Consider the following 16,742-nt stretch of genomic DNA (forward strand, 5'->3'; position numbering starts at 1 on the left):
TGAGAACTTGAAGGGAGTATTTATCACATGAGAGAATTCTGAAAAAAAAAAAAAAAAAAAAAAAAAAAAAGCCACATTGAGATAACCCTCTAACGCTTCTACTCACATCCGTTTTGCTTTATATGCTGAATGCATTAGACTTCAGGCAATTAGTTTTCTAAACCATATACTCCTCATCTTTTTTTTTCTTTTTTGAGATGGAGTCTTGCTATGTCACCAGACTGGAGTGCAGTGGCACGATCTCGGCTCACTGCAGCCTCCGCCTCCCGGGCTCAAGCAATTCCCCTGCCTCAGCCTTCCGAGGGAGCTGCAGAAGTACAGGCATGCGCCACCACGCCCAGCTAATTTTTTTCTATTTTAGTAGAAATGGGTTTTCACCATGTTGGCCAGGCTGGTCCCAATCTCCTGACATCATGATCCGCCTGTCTCAGCCTCCCAAAGTCCTGGGATTACAGGCGTGAGCCACTGCACCCGGCCACTCCTCATCTTTAAAATAGGACAACAATAATACCTACCTCAAAGGACTGTTTTGATAAATAAATGAAAAAACACTTAAAAGGTATTCAACATAGTGCATAGCACATGGTAAGCCCTCAATAAATGTTAACCTGTATCATATAATTATTGTAGAGTTGTATTCAATGACCACATTTTTTTTATTGCCTCCAATTTCCACAAGGTGGCATGTTAAGTTCAAAGTGGACCCCATGGCATCCCAATGGCAAAACCTACTTAACTTGCTTCAGAATAACATGTCCAAATCTGAACTGTTTGGAAATGTCTTCTATAGAAGGTTTGTCATGGTTCAGCCATCTTATTGCCACTGTAAACTCCTTCTTAAGGAAACATGTGGAGCATTTAATTTTATCATATGGTTTCTCGGGATTCCCAGGACCATCCTCATTTACATGAATGTACATTAGCTCTGCCATGGATCACCTGAAGAATTGAGTGCATTCATGTCATCTCACTAAGCACTAAGTTCACTCCCCGAAAACTGAAAGAGGAGAAAAATAGCCAGCTGCAGAGAGTCCTGGGCTCTGTGATTGGTGAGCTGCAGACGACAGGAAGTTTGTACACTTTACTCGAGTGATAGAATGTTTGGTCTGTAAATCAGGAGCTGCAAAAAATGGCAAATGAAGATGTTGAATAGGAGATTCTGTAGCCTATTTGTAAGAATGTATTGAGGAAATTTTTCAAATAGCATACAGTAGTTCAGACCTTTCTTCCGTGTACCTTCCCCTTTTTTCCATTTCCCCAATTTCATGCTGTATGGATAACCCACAATTTTACTTTGTCTTTAAAACACTGATTTTGGGGTCATATCAAACTGGGTTCAAATCCTGGCTTCACCACTTGTGACAGCAGCATAGATAACAGTGTTTGACAAATACTTAACCTCCATATAACTTAATTCTTTAGCTGAAAATAACAGCATCTACCTTAAATATGTGCAAGCATCTACCTTAAATAAATAAAATAAAGCATGTGAAAATTTTAACTCAATAGAAATTAGTTACTAATGACTGCATTGGCATGGTGAGTTGTCTAGTGAAGAACAGATAGCAAGTGTTCAACAAGCATTTACAGAATAAATAAATGATACTTGTTTTAGTACCACCCAGCGACAGTAACTCTAAGACCTTGAACGCTTCAGAGAAATGTCAGCTGAAATCAGTGCTATTGATATGTTGTCAAATGTGTCTTCTAATGATAAGAGCCAACTATGTACACCTCAGTGATGAGGTTGCAGGATCTGAAGAAAGTTTTCTAGGCTTATTTCCTGCACATCAGTTAAGCGTAGCATGTCATGTGAGGGAGCGAGCCCCTTACTCTTTCTGGACCTTAGTTTCCTCATCTGTGAAGCCGGGATGGCCATCCATGTATCATTCAGAGTAGGTGTGAGGTCTCAATAAATCAGATTAGGTGATGCACTTGCCACAGTGCCTGCACCCTTTAAGTGCTCAATAGATATTAGCCTGATTCTCTGGCTGAGTTTGGAAGACTTACAATTGCTTATACGGTCCTCTAATCACTTGGGGGATTTTGAGATGTTGTAAAACTAACTCATCTAGTTTGTAATTAGGAAAGAAGATAAAGCAAACTTCTTGGCAATTTCCCACCTGTGAAACCTTGTGTTTTATGAGCCACGGAAAGTACCCCAAATATTTTTCAACCCCACCCCAGCAAACTGACAAACTCAGATCTTTCCCACCCACTCTGTATATCTCCCATGGGACTGTGAGAGTCAAGCAAGTACAAGTTGCTTTGTGCTGAAGGCTTTTCACTGGTAGTATATTTATTTCAGTTTCAACAAACTCAGCTTTGTGCCAGTTTTACCCACCAGGGCCAGGCCTCCTTGAAACCAGAGTTTGCCTGTTTCTATAGAGTTTACAAAGTGAGAGAGAGGAGAATTTCAAATGAGGAAGAGGGTAGGAGGTAACATTGAATGGCTGCTGCCATAAGCTGTAAAAAGAAACCCCAAACCTGAAATACCAAAATAGCCCATTCAACTGTAAGATTTTATAACAACCGTGCATTAGAAAAAACTAGCCATGAAAACATACATGTGCCCTCTTTGGGCATAAGCTTTGTGGAACTGGATGTGGCAATAAATAGTGATGCAGGCCAGGTGTGGTGGCTCACTCCTGTAGTCCCAGCACTCTGGGAGGCTGAGGTGGGCGGATCACCTGAGGTCAAGAGTTCAAGACCAACCTGGCCAACATGGTAAAACCCTGTTTCTACTAAAAATGCAAAAAAATTAGCCAGGTATGTTGGCAGGCACCTGTAATCCCAGCTACTCAGGAGGCTGAGGCAGGAGAACCACTTGAACCCAGGAGTTGGAGGTTACAGTGAGCTGAGATCATGCCATTGCCCTCCAGCCTGGGTGACAAGAGCGAAACTTTGTCTAAAAAAAAAAAATAGTGGTCCAAGGTGACTTGCAGAGCACCAGACTTGCTGTGAAGCAACAGATGTGATTTGCCAATTGGTACTATATCAACCACCAGACAAAAGAAAGTTTTGAAAAAGAATATTGAGATAAAATCAGCTCCTACAGAAAAAAGCATGCCACAGTACGGTAGAAAGTAGAGATGAACAAAGGTCCCAAGGGTAGGAAGTTGGTGAGAATTAGCCCAAATTCACACCTTTTAGAGAACTGCAGCAATCCACAGCATAACTAACTTACATTGGTGCTCCTGGCCACAGACCTCAGAAGAGTTTAGAGATTTCCAATGTTGCATTTAAATTTTTCATTTTGTTTTGTGTCGGAGAGCCAAGTCCACAAAGAAAATTCCAGATCATGCACTGCAAATTATATTTAAAATGGTGTTAACTGATAACTTCATGAAAAATATTTTTCTTGGTTGTTATCAGTCAAACCAAACTCTTTCCGACCTTTATTCTTCCAACATTTATTACATGGTAACTGTAGTTCAGGAACTATGCCAGGTGCTGGAGTTATAAAGATGAAGAAAGCTACACATTTCCTGACTTCAAGGAGTTGATGATCTGGGGAATGAGCAAAGGAGAGGAAAGACAGATACTTGGCTAATTAGCAAGGACAGCATAGTGGTGGTAGTGGGGGGTGGGTTTGGGAATTAGGCAAATGCTTCCATACAAAATTCTCACACTCTTTGCAAGTTGTAGAGTTACAGGATAAGATATTTGAAGAAACTGCCATTTATTAGATGCTCAGTTAAAAACTGGACGCCTAATAATTGGCAGTTCAGTTAAAGGCTGTTAAAGTTGTATTGCACAGTGGTTAAAAGTCTGGAGACAGCCTAGCTGGACAAATTCCAGCTCTAACAGCTCTAAAGTCTCTAGCTGTGTGATCATGGGAAAATTACTTAAGCTCCTTATGCCTCAGATTCCTTCATCTGTGAAATTTGAGTGATAGTAATAATTAGACCAACCACCTGGGATTACAAAGATTAAATAGATCGATGCACATAAGTACTTAGAATGACCCAGTACATCGTGAGCACTATGTAAATGCTAGCTACTTAAAATTAACTATAGTAAAATATGATATGTACTGTAACAATGCTATTGAAAATGCTGTGGACTACTAAGTATCAGGAATACTGAGAAAGACAGAAATAGATACAGATACACACAAAAGATGCTTATGATATTTTGCTAAATGGAGGAAAATTTGCTTGACAAAACAGTAAGAAAAAGAAATCCAGTGTGAGACAACATAGTAAATGTAAGAAGCCATGTCTGCTCTTTTCTGCTTGCCAACATAATTTCACAAAGCCCGACTCTGTGATGATGTGCAGCCCTCAGAAAGATGCTTTGAAGACAAAGCAGGATAGAGCACATGGCCCCATCATGTCTCTTGCCTGAGTCACTAAGTTTCTTAAAAGATAAATGACCCTGGTCCCTGCCTTTTCTTACACGTAAGGTAATGTCTGATGGGGTTAATGATGATGCCTCTGTAATATATAACCAGATGTACTCTTACACACCAACTTCAATGTGATTCTGCATTAATGTAACTTCTGCACATGTTTGATGTGATTTTACATGAACTAAACCTCCACAACTCTTATATAAACTGCAAACACTACTTCAGAGCAGTCTAACAGAACCTCTTTGAAGGACTGTTCCCAGGCTCTAGGCCTCCGTCTATAGACCTCAGAGAGGTTTCTAAATACAACTACCTTTAATTCTGTACAATCTTGGCTTTTTTTCTTTAGTTGACACCAGAAAGGCTGGAAAAAGGTACACGACAATGGTAACCATTTTCCTCTGGGTAGTAGCATTACAGCTGACTAATTTTTGCTGAGATTGTGTTTTCTAAGTAAATTTAAATTTATTGGCTTAATAATTTAAGAATATCTTTACATGACATATAAGAAAGTTTGGTTATTAAAAGGCACCTAGATCTCAAATGAAGGATTAATTAAGTATACAGGGAAGGATTCGCCGGGAATGTCTCCACTGAGCTAGGTATTAAAGGAATTGATTGGTTGGGCTTTGAAGATATAAAGATTAGTAAAGATGAGAGCAAGCTCCCAGTATCTGATAATATTGGAAGATAATGTATCAAATAGTACATGAGTTAAGTGGGTTGTTAATCCTTTTTTCTTTATTTATTTATTATTTTCTTAAAAATAGTGACAAGGGTCTCACTGTGTTGCCCAAACTGGTCTTGAACTCCTGAGCTCAAGTGATCCTCCTGCCTCGTCCTCCCTAAGTGCTAGGATTACCACACCCGGCAGAGTGGGCCGCTAATCCTCAGTGCAGAGGCTGTCACTGGGCACTGAATATCAGAGTCCATCCTTAATTTTTTGTGTGTTCCTCTTGTTTCCGAGGTAACCAGTGGAAAGTCTGGCTTCTCTGTTTCTCTCTCTGATTTCAGAAATCTTATTACGGGATCCTGTCTGTTAAAGATAGCTAGAGATCAGTTTAAATCTTCTCTGTGCTGGAGATTACAGAATAGATGCTAATTCTATTGCCTGCTTTCCCAGATACTGACAGGTAATAAGAGGGCCAAGTAGACCACCCTATCACGGATTAGAGCCGTGTAAGACCCATCCTGTGTACACTCAGAGCTGGCTTTCCTAGGAAGTGAGGGGTATGGATAGACATGCGTCTTTTCCAATTCTTCCTTGCCTCACCTCGGTCTTCAAGACTCCAAGGAGGTAGAGCCAACAAGCACAGGGCCCCCGACCGTTATTTCAGATCCATGTGACCAGCCCACACCTGAGCCCTCTGCCACTGGAAAGCTCCATTAGGCAGCAATGACTGGAGAATGTCTCCAATTTATTCAAACACGTTTCTAGAGAGAAGACGGTGGTGGGGAGAAAAGCACGTCCTTCCTCTGTCTACCTCCTGTCTCTTCCTAACCTCCTCTACTTTAATTTCTGGCTAACCTCAGGACTGTTGACATGAAAAAGAAAAGTCTTCACCCTGTTTAGTCTACTTTTAATTATTTCAACATGGGGACCTTCCCTGGCCACCAGGCAACAAACTGTCCATTCTTGATTTTCTCCTGTCTCTGTCTTTTGGGTATTGAGCATGTAGTTTGGCTGGACCAGGTGCTGCCAAAAACTTCTTGGGAGGCCCAAGGCTTCCCAGAATCTAGAATCCACCCAGAGAAAGCCCCTGTGAGGAAACTTGACAGATCTTTCTGTGGTTACATCTCTGGGAACACTGCACTTGTCCTGCTTCTCCTGCACTGCTTTTCTTGGCTTCCTCAGTGTGATGGTCCTGTCTTCTTTCTTCCGGAAAAACATGCTCCCTGGCCTTCCGTTTCCTAGATATAAAGGAAAGATGCGAGAGCCACACAGTGGCGTTTTCAATACCACCAACTTGCTGTGTAACTTTGGGCAAATTACTTAGCCTTGCTGATCCATCATTTCCTTTAGTTTCTAAGATAGGAGTGATAATTTCTTCAATTCATAGTACCAGGAAGATCCAGGTGCCAGGAAAAAGAGAATGCTTAGATCTGTTGTGGAAGATAAAAGGAATTAAATGAGGAAACACAAGTAAAGACTTAACACAATATCTAAAATATAGCAGTCACTGGCTATTATTTATACCTTTTCCCAATTTCCCAGGCTCTTTTGCTGTATCAAGTATACGCATAAGATCTTTTTGATTTTAAAATACTTAATCATTATGGGAAAATTGACAAAGGACTGCAAATTCTGCATAACCAATTATTTCACAACTTAACCAACTACGCCACATTCTTGACCTGTCTTACGGGGAAGGAGAATTCAGGTACCTTTGGACCGCGGCTTTATGACCTCACAGGCTCTTCTCAGCCAACCAACCTGAAGTAGGCATTGACTTGCATTCTTTCAGAGGTCCTCTCGTTTCAATAATAATGGGCACCATTTCTTAACACTCACTATGAGCAATTCATATATTTTATCTCATTTTGACTTTATAAACTCCATGAGGCCGGTAACCTTATCCCAATTTACTAGTCTGGAAACAGGCTCAGAAAGGTCAAGACTACTCTAGATACAGTTCTGGAGCCACAAAACAAACTAAGATTTCTATACAGTAGATCCAAAATCTATAAGCTTGACTCTCTCACTATGGGGCCATGGTACAGCAGTAGCAACAGTCGCAAAGCTCTTTACTTCAGAAGCCTGTTTCTCAGATGCTGGGATGGGGAGGTCTCACTTGGATGTTTCATGAACTCTCCGGCTTCACACCCTGAGCAGCTTTACCACGCATCACTGGCATCTAACGGTCAGTAATACTGAAGTCTAAATAAGTCCCTCAGAAGCTTACATATCAATAATATAAAGTCATCTGGTACAGGACAGGAGCCACCTTGACAGAGCAGAGCCAATATCTTCCAATCTGATGAGACTGGTCAGGAGGCTCTCAGACAAGAAGGCAACTTCTTCCACTTGCTGAGCACTCTACTATCCAAAGTTCAACACTACAGACTGTGCCACAGCAGGCCAGGGCAGAGTTGGAGCCCTGAATAAACAGTACACCATTAACTTACAGAATTTCCCTGGTTCCGTGTTTCCTCCTTTCTTTCTGAGGGGGAAGAATGTGACTTTTTCTTCTTTTTCTCCAGCAGTAGCAGTACTGAAACCACTGAGCAACAAGGATTTGGCAGCTTCTAAAGGTCATGTCACTGGTGGGGGCAGTTTGAGTTGAAGTGATTGCAGACAGGCAGACATACACACACACAGAGATAGAGGCTCAGCAGGGTCTGGGCCTGGGCCCAGGAGAAAGCTACAATTTTTTCAGTTAGAGGGGAGTAGAGGCCAACAGAGGAAATGGAAGGAAGAGCAGGAAGGTGGTGCTGCACTCTGGAGAAGAAGCAGCAGAGTCGCTCTCTGTACCTGCAAGCCAATGGAGAAGTTTAACATTAGGCAGTAGTGAACTAATAACACACTACTAATGGGTGACACACAGCAATAGTGGCAACTGTTGAAGGCCTACTGTGTGCTCAGCATCATGCTGCATGCTTTAGAGAAGCTCTTAGGCACAGTGGAGTTAGAAGTATGTTATTTATTAGCAATGACTATACATGGGATTTTTTTAAAAAAAGAAAAGAAATAGGTCATTTATCCTAACCCTTATGGCAACTCACTTTGAGAAAGTGAGCGGTTTATTCAATCTCTCTGAGTATTAATTTCATCTAAAAAATTAGAGTAATAATATCCATATTACCCATTCAGCCTATCAATGAGAACTGAAACCCTACTATGTGCTAAGCACACTACTCTAAAAGCTGCATATACACGTAAAAATTCAGTGCCTGCTTTCATGGAACTTACAGTCTACGATAAAGACAAGGATGATCAATTATGTAAAATGCCTCAGACTTGGCATTTATTTCATTTAATCCTCACAGCAATCCTGTGTTTAGTGTGCTCTTTTCACATCAACATTATCTACTGTTGTTAAATGTTGAAAATTAATCGAGGCAGATCCAGACTGAGAAAAATATTGAGTGCTAGGTTGATCTTAATTGCAAAAGTTAAGTTGCCATAATTAGCTGATGGCTATGTATAATTAGCTAGTTTGAGAATATGGGGTATATATTTCATATTCAAAAACAAACTCATGCCTCTGTCAGTGAATATTTGTGGTCCACCATCATTCTTAGCATCTAGACCAATGCCTGGCACATATTAGGTTATCAACACAAAATTGTTGAATCAAATTGAGTATTTATTATATGCCAGACATTACCTATTCTGCAAATTGCATTTTATCTGATCTTTGTTCTTAGAAATTATATGAAGCCCTCTGGAAGAAACAGTAAATTCTGGCCTACTAAGCTTCAGTGTGCTGTATCAATAGAGATGGAGTCAGGGAACAGTTGGTCAAAACCAGTCTTAGACGAAGAGTTCCTTCCCTTCTCTGACATAACCCCTCTATTTCGACTCTGAACCCATCTCTTATTACCCAGGACACTGCTAATAATAATGGGTGGTCCCAAGGTTCTGCCCTTGGATTTCTGCTATGCTAGAAAATACTTGGATTTTTGAGTCTTTAAATCACAGTTCCAGAACTTACTATCTGGATAATTTTTGTGAAGTTGCTTACTTTTAATTTCTGTTTTTTCTTCTATAAAATTGAGATAATGCCAACTTCCATGGCAAGAAGATTAAATTAAAATGATGTATCCAGGAATACCTAGGATGATGAATAAAAGGATAGGAAGCTAGAAACAGGGATAGTTACATATTACAGTAAAGCTAGTCGGTTAGGAAATGTAGAAGGTTCTTGGTGCCCCACAAATGTCCCTGACACTCAGCATTTCCTATGTGCTGACTCTTCTTACTGCAAGTGCGGGTGACCCTGCTGCAGTCTTTATCTAGCTGTGGGAGCTGCCTTGGCCCACACTTGGGTCAGAAGAGAAGTGTCAGGAAGTAACACCCCTGGGGCAGCCCTCAGCCAATGACAGATGGAGGCCAAGGATAAATCCCACAAGCTCTTGCCTCCCAAGTGAGACAACTCTGAGGCATGATCTGTGCTGCCCCTGAGACCCCCAGGAAGTCTGAGCCACAGCTGCCCACAGTGACAACTGACTCACAGCACGCCCTGTACTGGCTTTCTTTCCTTTTCTTTCTCACTTCCACACTCACTTCCCAGTGCTTCCTGGGATCCCCAGATCCTTTTCTCAGCAACTATTTCTGGAGGGACACATCCTGAAATAGGAAGTACTATTTTCAGTAGTCACTATAAAGTAGGAGGTGTAACTGTGTGTAACTTTGTGGGGTTACAGGGTGGAAGAGTGGAGAGAAGAAAACAGAGGCTTTTAGGGTAGAAATCCTCTAGAACAGTGATTCGCTGTGTTGGGGTGCTAGGGAGTCACCAAGCACTTTGGAAGTGAAAGGGAGAGGTAGATGGCTCTGAGGAGGAAATGAGCCACAGCTTTAGAGTTCCACCTCTTTCTCCAAAGCACAGTTACCTGGAAACACAAACAAAAATGAATGAGAAGAAGACAAAGAATAGGAGCAATAAGAAAAGGAGGAGGAAATCCCATCTATTTTTATCTACCACATTACCACCTTATTACTACTTTACATTTGTTTCCATGGGTTCTTTGGAAGTCAAGTCCAGGATTTGAGGGCACACAAGGAGTCTATAATTCTAGCAAGCAAGGCAGGAAGCAGTGAAGGCAAATAGAATTAGTGAATGAAATAGGATAGACTGTGTAACCCAGGAGAGATTCCAAGGAATCCAGAGGTGGGTTTACTGGGTGGGGTGAAGGAGATGACAGGCTGTGGCTGCAAATGGGATAACAGATCTCAGAAACAGAGGTTACCCTGAGTGTTAAAGACACTCACTAAGGTGGGTCAGAGGAGGAGGACTTTAACCCAGGAAATACCTCTGGGGTAGAAGAATCTAAAAGGTTAACGTGGATTCTGAAATCAATACAGATGATAGCAAAGGGCAGGGCAGAGGCTCAGGGCCAAGTCTGCTGCTGAAGTAGGCTTGGGAAGTGAGGATGGATCCAGTGAGTTGCAGCACTGAGAACTATACAGTCTTCAACTGAGCAAAGGGTGAGAGTAGGTGAGGGTAGTTCGAGGGTGAGGAAGCACTCTGGAGGGAGGAAAGACAGCTGGCCATACCACCTCACCCGCTGTCTTGAACAGAGAGGATAAGGCCATCAGGCTGAAAACAGTTTGGAGAATAGTGATTTCACAGGAGAGCATCTTTCAGGCCAGGAGGTAGAAGAAAGAGGATTTATGTAAATAGGGACTGTGATGGTTAATTTTCTGTGTCAAATTGGCTAGACCACAGTATTCGGTTAAACATCATTCTAATTGTTTCTGTGAGAGTATTTTTTAGATGAGATTACTGTTTAAATCAGCAGACTTTGAGTAAAGCAGATTACCTTCCATAATGTGGGTGGTTCTCATTTGATCAGCTGGAGGCTTTAACAGATAAAGACTCCCTCTCCTCCCCATTAGCCATGGAGAATTCTGCCAGCAGACTGCCTTTGGACTTCACCAGTAATGCCAACTCTTCTCTGGGGCTCCAGCTGACCTGCTCATCCTGCAGTTTTTGGACTTGCCTGCCTGCACAACAATGTGAGTCAATTCCCAAAATAAATCTCTCTCTCTCTCTATATATATATATATAAAATACATATGTATACATATATATAAAATACATACACATATGTGTATGTGTGTATATTTCTCTATATATAATACATACATATATATGTATGAAGGTATATGTATCTCTATATGTGTATATATATAGAATAATTTCTCTAGATATATGTGTATATATAGAGAAAGCTATTATATAGCTATTATATATAGAGAGATAGCTGCATATAGAGAGAGAGTGAATACTACTCAGCCATAAAAAGTAATGCATTAATGCATTTGCAGCAATCTGGATGGGATTGAAGATTATTATTCTAAGTGAATAACTCAGGAATGGAAAGTCAAACATCATATGTTCCCACTCTTAAGTGGGAGCTAAGCTATGAGGATGCAAAGGCATAAGAATGGCACAATGGACTTTGGGGACTCAGGGGAAAGGGTGGGAGGTGGGTGAGGGATGTAAGACTACACATTGGGCTCAGTGTACACTGCTCTGGTGATGGATGCACCAAAATCTCACAAATCACCACTAAAGAATTTATTCATATAACCAAAAGCCACCTGTTCCCCAAAAACCTATGGAAATAAAAAATTAAAAATATATACTTATCTTCATCCCAACACAGTCATACATTCTTTAATTTTTTTTAATGGAGGAAGGTCTCATCAAGGCAAGAATGTCTAAGGCCAGTGAACATGCTGACACATCCCTGAAAGCCATTCCTGCTGCTGCCTTTGTAACTGCCTTCTGACGCCCATGAAACTGGTGACTAAATAATGGCATTTACTACAGAAAAAGCTCATTGTACAACAGAGAGCAAGAAAAGCAGGAAGGGATTCTGCCTCATTTTCACCCTGACTCATGCAAGTGCATCTAATCTGTGGAAATGATTTCCTACCCAAAACCCTAGTCATAGATGAGTTCTGCGGCTAGCAATCTAAATGGTTTTTAGATTTCCAGTCTCTGCAGTACTGGAAGACACACATGAAGGAAGCTGGAATGGATGCTGAGTGCCTGTCTGTTTCACCACATCCACCACACTTGTGTTAATTAGTAGAACTACTACAGGGCCACACACTAGAGGGAGGGAGAGACTGGAGGTGCTGATATAAAATCAGTTAAACTTTGTTGAAAATTAAGGAAATGTTGCTTCACTCTCCAAGGACAAACTTGTGTTTCTATGCAGATCAGATCCTGATTCCATCCAAATCAGAACAGATGCTATCATCACACTGAGCCAGTATATTTCCCCCTACCTAATTCAGGTAACAAAAAAATCCACAAATAAGGAGATGGGGACAATAACAGCTTCCAGCTTCTTTTTCCATTTTTCCTTCCCTCTGATCTCATCTCCAACCATGCTTCCTCTTCCTCACTGTGCTCCAGTAACTCCTAAAACATGCCAAATGCACTCCCACCTCATGATCTTTGCACTTGCTAGTCCAAAGCAGGAAATAGCCTGACTTTGTCTCTAACCTCTTGTAGGTCTCTCTTCAAAAGCCAACTCACTCACAGCTCTTCAGTATTAAAGAGCAACCTCAAGCAACCCCTCTTTCTCACATTACTCTACTTTTCTACACAGAACTTGTCACCTTTGGACACACTCTGTTTTACATGTTTATTTGCTCATGACATATCCACCCTTCTAGAAAATAAACTCTACGAAGACCAGGTCTTTGATTTATTCACTGTTGTATCCTCAGCACCTGTAGTAGTGTCTAGTGCTTATTAAGTGCTCAAAAGTATTTGTAAATAAATGAATGAATAATTAATATTAATGCCTTGGCTCTCCTTTTCTCCCTGTTCAATTCATTTTAGCTGCTGCAGTCACCTTTAAAGGTCCTTGAGAGAGACATGTCAATTAGGTCAGGCACACTGAACTGAAACTGAGATGAACGACACCATCAGTCATCAAAATTTAGAGCTAGACACTTCCTCAGTAGTTATCCAATACTTTATTTTATACACGAGGACAGACTCAAAGAGAAGTACTTGCTTAGGGCCACACAGGGCCAAAGTTTAGATCTTCTAATTCTGAGCACAGAGTATTTTCTGCTACATATCATGCTTTTGCTATTCTTATTATCAGGAATCTTTGAAAAAAATATTAATATGGCCAATCCTCAATTTTATTATTATGTTATATTATATATATTTTTAGAGATGGGTTTTAATCATGTTGCCTAGGCTGGTCTCGAATTTCTGAGCTCAAGTGATCTTCCTGCCTAGGCCTCCCAAAGTCTTGGGATTGCAGGCATGAGCCACCATGCCCAGCCCTCTCTCTTTTTTTTTTTTTTTTGAGCTTAGAAAATGACATGGCTTTGCATCTTCACTTATATTTAGCCTAAGTATTGGTATTATGATTTCTACAACCTCACTTATGAAAGGAATTAGTTTGTGTCTGTTCTCTGGTCACTTTCCCGCCCCCCACCCTTTTTATTTTTGTATTTTTTGAGAGGAAGTCTCATTCTGTTTGTTGCCCAGGCTGGAGTGCAGTGGTGCGATCTTGGCTCACTGCAACCTCTGCCTCCCGGGTTCAAGTGATTCTCTTGCCTCAGCCTCCTGAGTAGCTGGGATTACAGGTGCGCACCATTATGCCCAGCTAATTTTTGTATTTTTAGTAGAGACAGAGTTTCACCTTGTTGATCAGGCTTATCTTGAACTCCTGACCTCATGATCTGCCCGCCTCGGCCTCCCAAAGTGCTGGGATTACAGGTGTGAGCCACCGCACCTGGCCCACTTTCCTCCCTTTTAAAAGACGATGGTCTTTTAAAGCACAACCTACAAACTTTCTTTAAATTCCTATAAGTACAAGTAACAAAACAATTTTACCAAATTGTTATGATTCACTATGATCCTGTCATCTACTGAGGTATAATATCCAATTAGGCAATGTTAGTTCCTGGAAAACTGAAACACTCATCATTTTGGCAAATGAAAAGTAATTGCTGGATTCACTAGCCAGGGCACAGACAACATTCATCTTGTCCTGAGAAATATTGAAGCTTTGAATTTTTAAATAAAAGTCTAAATATGTCTTGTGCTAAAACCATTATTGCCAACTAAGTGGTCCTGTGTACTGAATTCTTCTGACTCAAAAGAATTCCTATTGCATCCCACCACCCCCAACCCTGCACCTCATTCTTGTTTCTGTGAGGCTGGCAATCAGAAAGTGAATCACTAGTTAGGCTTGACTTTGGACAGGTATGTTATTTGCAAACAAATTGTAGCTGAAAATTCTATTCTGAGATTTGAAACAATTGTAGCAAGATTTTCCCGGAATATATTTGCAGTGACACTTGACAGAGAGAAGAAGGAGGATGTGGGTCTAGATAGCTGGAGAGAATTCTCAGCTGTGTTAAGGGCATCTAGAGCATCAAATCGCATTGGAGAAAATTCTGGAAGACCTGCTAGTGAGCAAAGTAAGAGACCAGCAGTAGGAGCTAATCTATCCTAGGGATGAGAGGAGGTGCCCTCTCGTCACTCACCTGAAGAAGAATGGTAGCAAATGAAGCATTTCAGACCAGGAGAGTGCAGCTAACTCCTAGTGAAGTGACTTTCAGTTTAGTTTTGTTTTGTTGTAGCCAATCTCATTGTTATATGCAGTGTAATTCCCTGAGAAATAGCTGTAATTTCACTCATTTCTTCCCCTCTTGAAAAAGAGTATAGGAATGCAATTGAATGCGAGTATGCTATTATAGGATATTATACTTGAGATCCTTCTGTATGGTAAAGACAGAAATCCTACTTATGCAAAGAAGGAAATTTATTGGATTCTGTACCTGAAAATCCAGGGATAATATGGGCTTTAGGCACAGCTAGATTCAGGGTTCAAAATGTATCACTAGGTCATGGTTTTCCTTCATTTTTCAGTTCTGCCTTCCACAGAATGGTTTTAGTCTGTGGTTCTACATGGGAGCAAGCTGACTACAGAGGTGCCAGGTTCATATTGTCCACTGGGAAAGAGTGCCTGCCTGGAGGATGCCAGACTCTCACTGGCCAGACTGCCTCTGGGATGGGGATGGGGAAAACCCCATAACCACTAAGATTCAGTATAGGAATGGAGGAAATAACTGACTAAAAAGTGTCAAGTATAACAAAGAATTTATGTAACAAGGAAAGCCTAAATGACCAGAGTGTTCATAAAATAGGGAAAACTTAATATCTGTTCACATTCAAATTCACTGCATTGAATATTGTGTGCTTTGACACATTCCATAACTGAGGAGGTAGCAGTGTGTGTTCACCAAGGTTGAGAGGACGGACAACATTGGGCTGGTAGAAAGGAATCTAGAACTACGCTTCAGGATTGCTGAGTAATAATCTTGTTTGACTGCTAAGTTTCTCATGTGATTCTGAGTAATTCATCTCACCTGTCGGGTTCTCAGGCTTTTTTTTTTTTTTTTTTTCATCTGTTAAACAGAATTGCCTGTGTTACTTATCTTACTGGGTTACTGTGTAGCTGAAATCAAATAAAACATTTTGCAAGGCAAGGTGTATAGTTTTATTAATTTATCATGAGATGTATTTCCATATAGATGTTGCATACTTTGTTTCAATAAAGGATGATGAGGCAAATTCATCCAGTGATTTTTAACTTCTGAGTGTTGTGCAATTCTTGAATTCCTGACTGCAAAACTGAAGCAAGTTTCTTTCACTGGTTCTAACAAGTGAGTCCAAAATTTAATCAGATATTCATTTACTGACCTTTCACTAAAAAAGAACATTTGAGGAATTAGTACAAGACCTGAGATTAAGGTAATCCATTGACAGATTTTCTTTCATTCTTATTCATTTGATCTGGAAGTGTGTCTGAGCACCTACAATGTGGTGAACAATATAGATGTGGTCCTGCATTCATGGAGCTTAGAGTCAAAGTGGCATTACAATATTAAACTAAGCTGAGTGAGGTGACATACATCAGCTACTCAGGAGGATGAAGCAGAAGGATTGCTTGAGCCCAGGAGTTCAATGCTGTAGCGTGTAATGATCATGTCTGTGAATAACCCCTGTACTTCAGCTTGGGCAATATAGCAAGACACTGTCTCTGAAAATATATTTATTAAACTAACAATCAGATGAATGAATATATAATTACAGGCTGACAAAAGCTATAAGACATTCTAGGGAACTTTCATTTTGACTGAGAGAAGCCTCTCTGGTGAAGTGACAGATAATCTGAAACCCAAATGATGAGTAGACTTAATCATTAGGAAATTGTGACGGTGAGGGAGAGGAATCGGAATCAGAAATGCTCCAAACAAAGTAAAATGCTGGTGAAGATGTTCCATATTTGATGCCTGTTGTTTCTGTTGACTCAGCCTCCCTGTCCCCTTTCTTTTGATAATCTAAATTCTTTTAGCTTAGGCAGACACATGACCAAGGCCTGACTGCAGTACTCTTTTCTCCAGGGTATTGATCAGTTCAGGGATGGACACTTGTTTTAACCTAGCCAGAGAAAGTATTGTTCTCTGGAGCCTTTCCTGTATAATGCCAAAAAAACTGAATCATTTAGCTATATTATTAAGCTAAGAATGTGTAATGGTGTGAGAGTCAGCCAACTGTACAGTTAGAGGGAGCATAGTCTACACAGGACACTCTACTTACAACACCAACAGCAAGCTCAGGAGGTTCCCAAACATACCCTCAGTTTTGATAATTCACTGGAAGAATTCACAGAG

At 40.7% G+C, this 16,742-nt stretch overlaps 1 protein-coding gene across 3 annotated transcripts in view; it reads left to right on the forward strand.

Moving 5' to 3' along the window:
• The window catches only part of ANXA3 (annexin A3), a 76,775-nt gene extending 61,221 nt beyond the window's left edge, over positions 1-15,554 (forward strand). For all 3 annotated transcript variants that reach the window (XM_021669639.2, XM_021669640.2, XM_064368319.1), the window contains 2 exons: positions 10,914-11,033; positions 14,935-15,554. The gene's annotated coding sequence lies outside the window, so the exon portion shown is untranslated. The remainder of the gene's footprint in view (positions 1-10,913; positions 11,034-14,934) is intronic.
• The last annotated feature ends 1,188 nt before the right edge of the window (positions 15,555-16,742 follow it).

Source organism: Aotus nancymaae, unplaced genomic scaffold (assembly GCF_030222135.1).
Source record: "Aotus nancymaae isolate 86718 unplaced genomic scaffold, 86718_ANA_hifiasm-v0.15.2.pri h1tg000006l, whole genome shotgun sequence".
Taxonomy (NCBI): Eukaryota; Metazoa; Chordata; class Mammalia; order Primates; family Aotidae; genus Aotus; species Aotus nancymaae.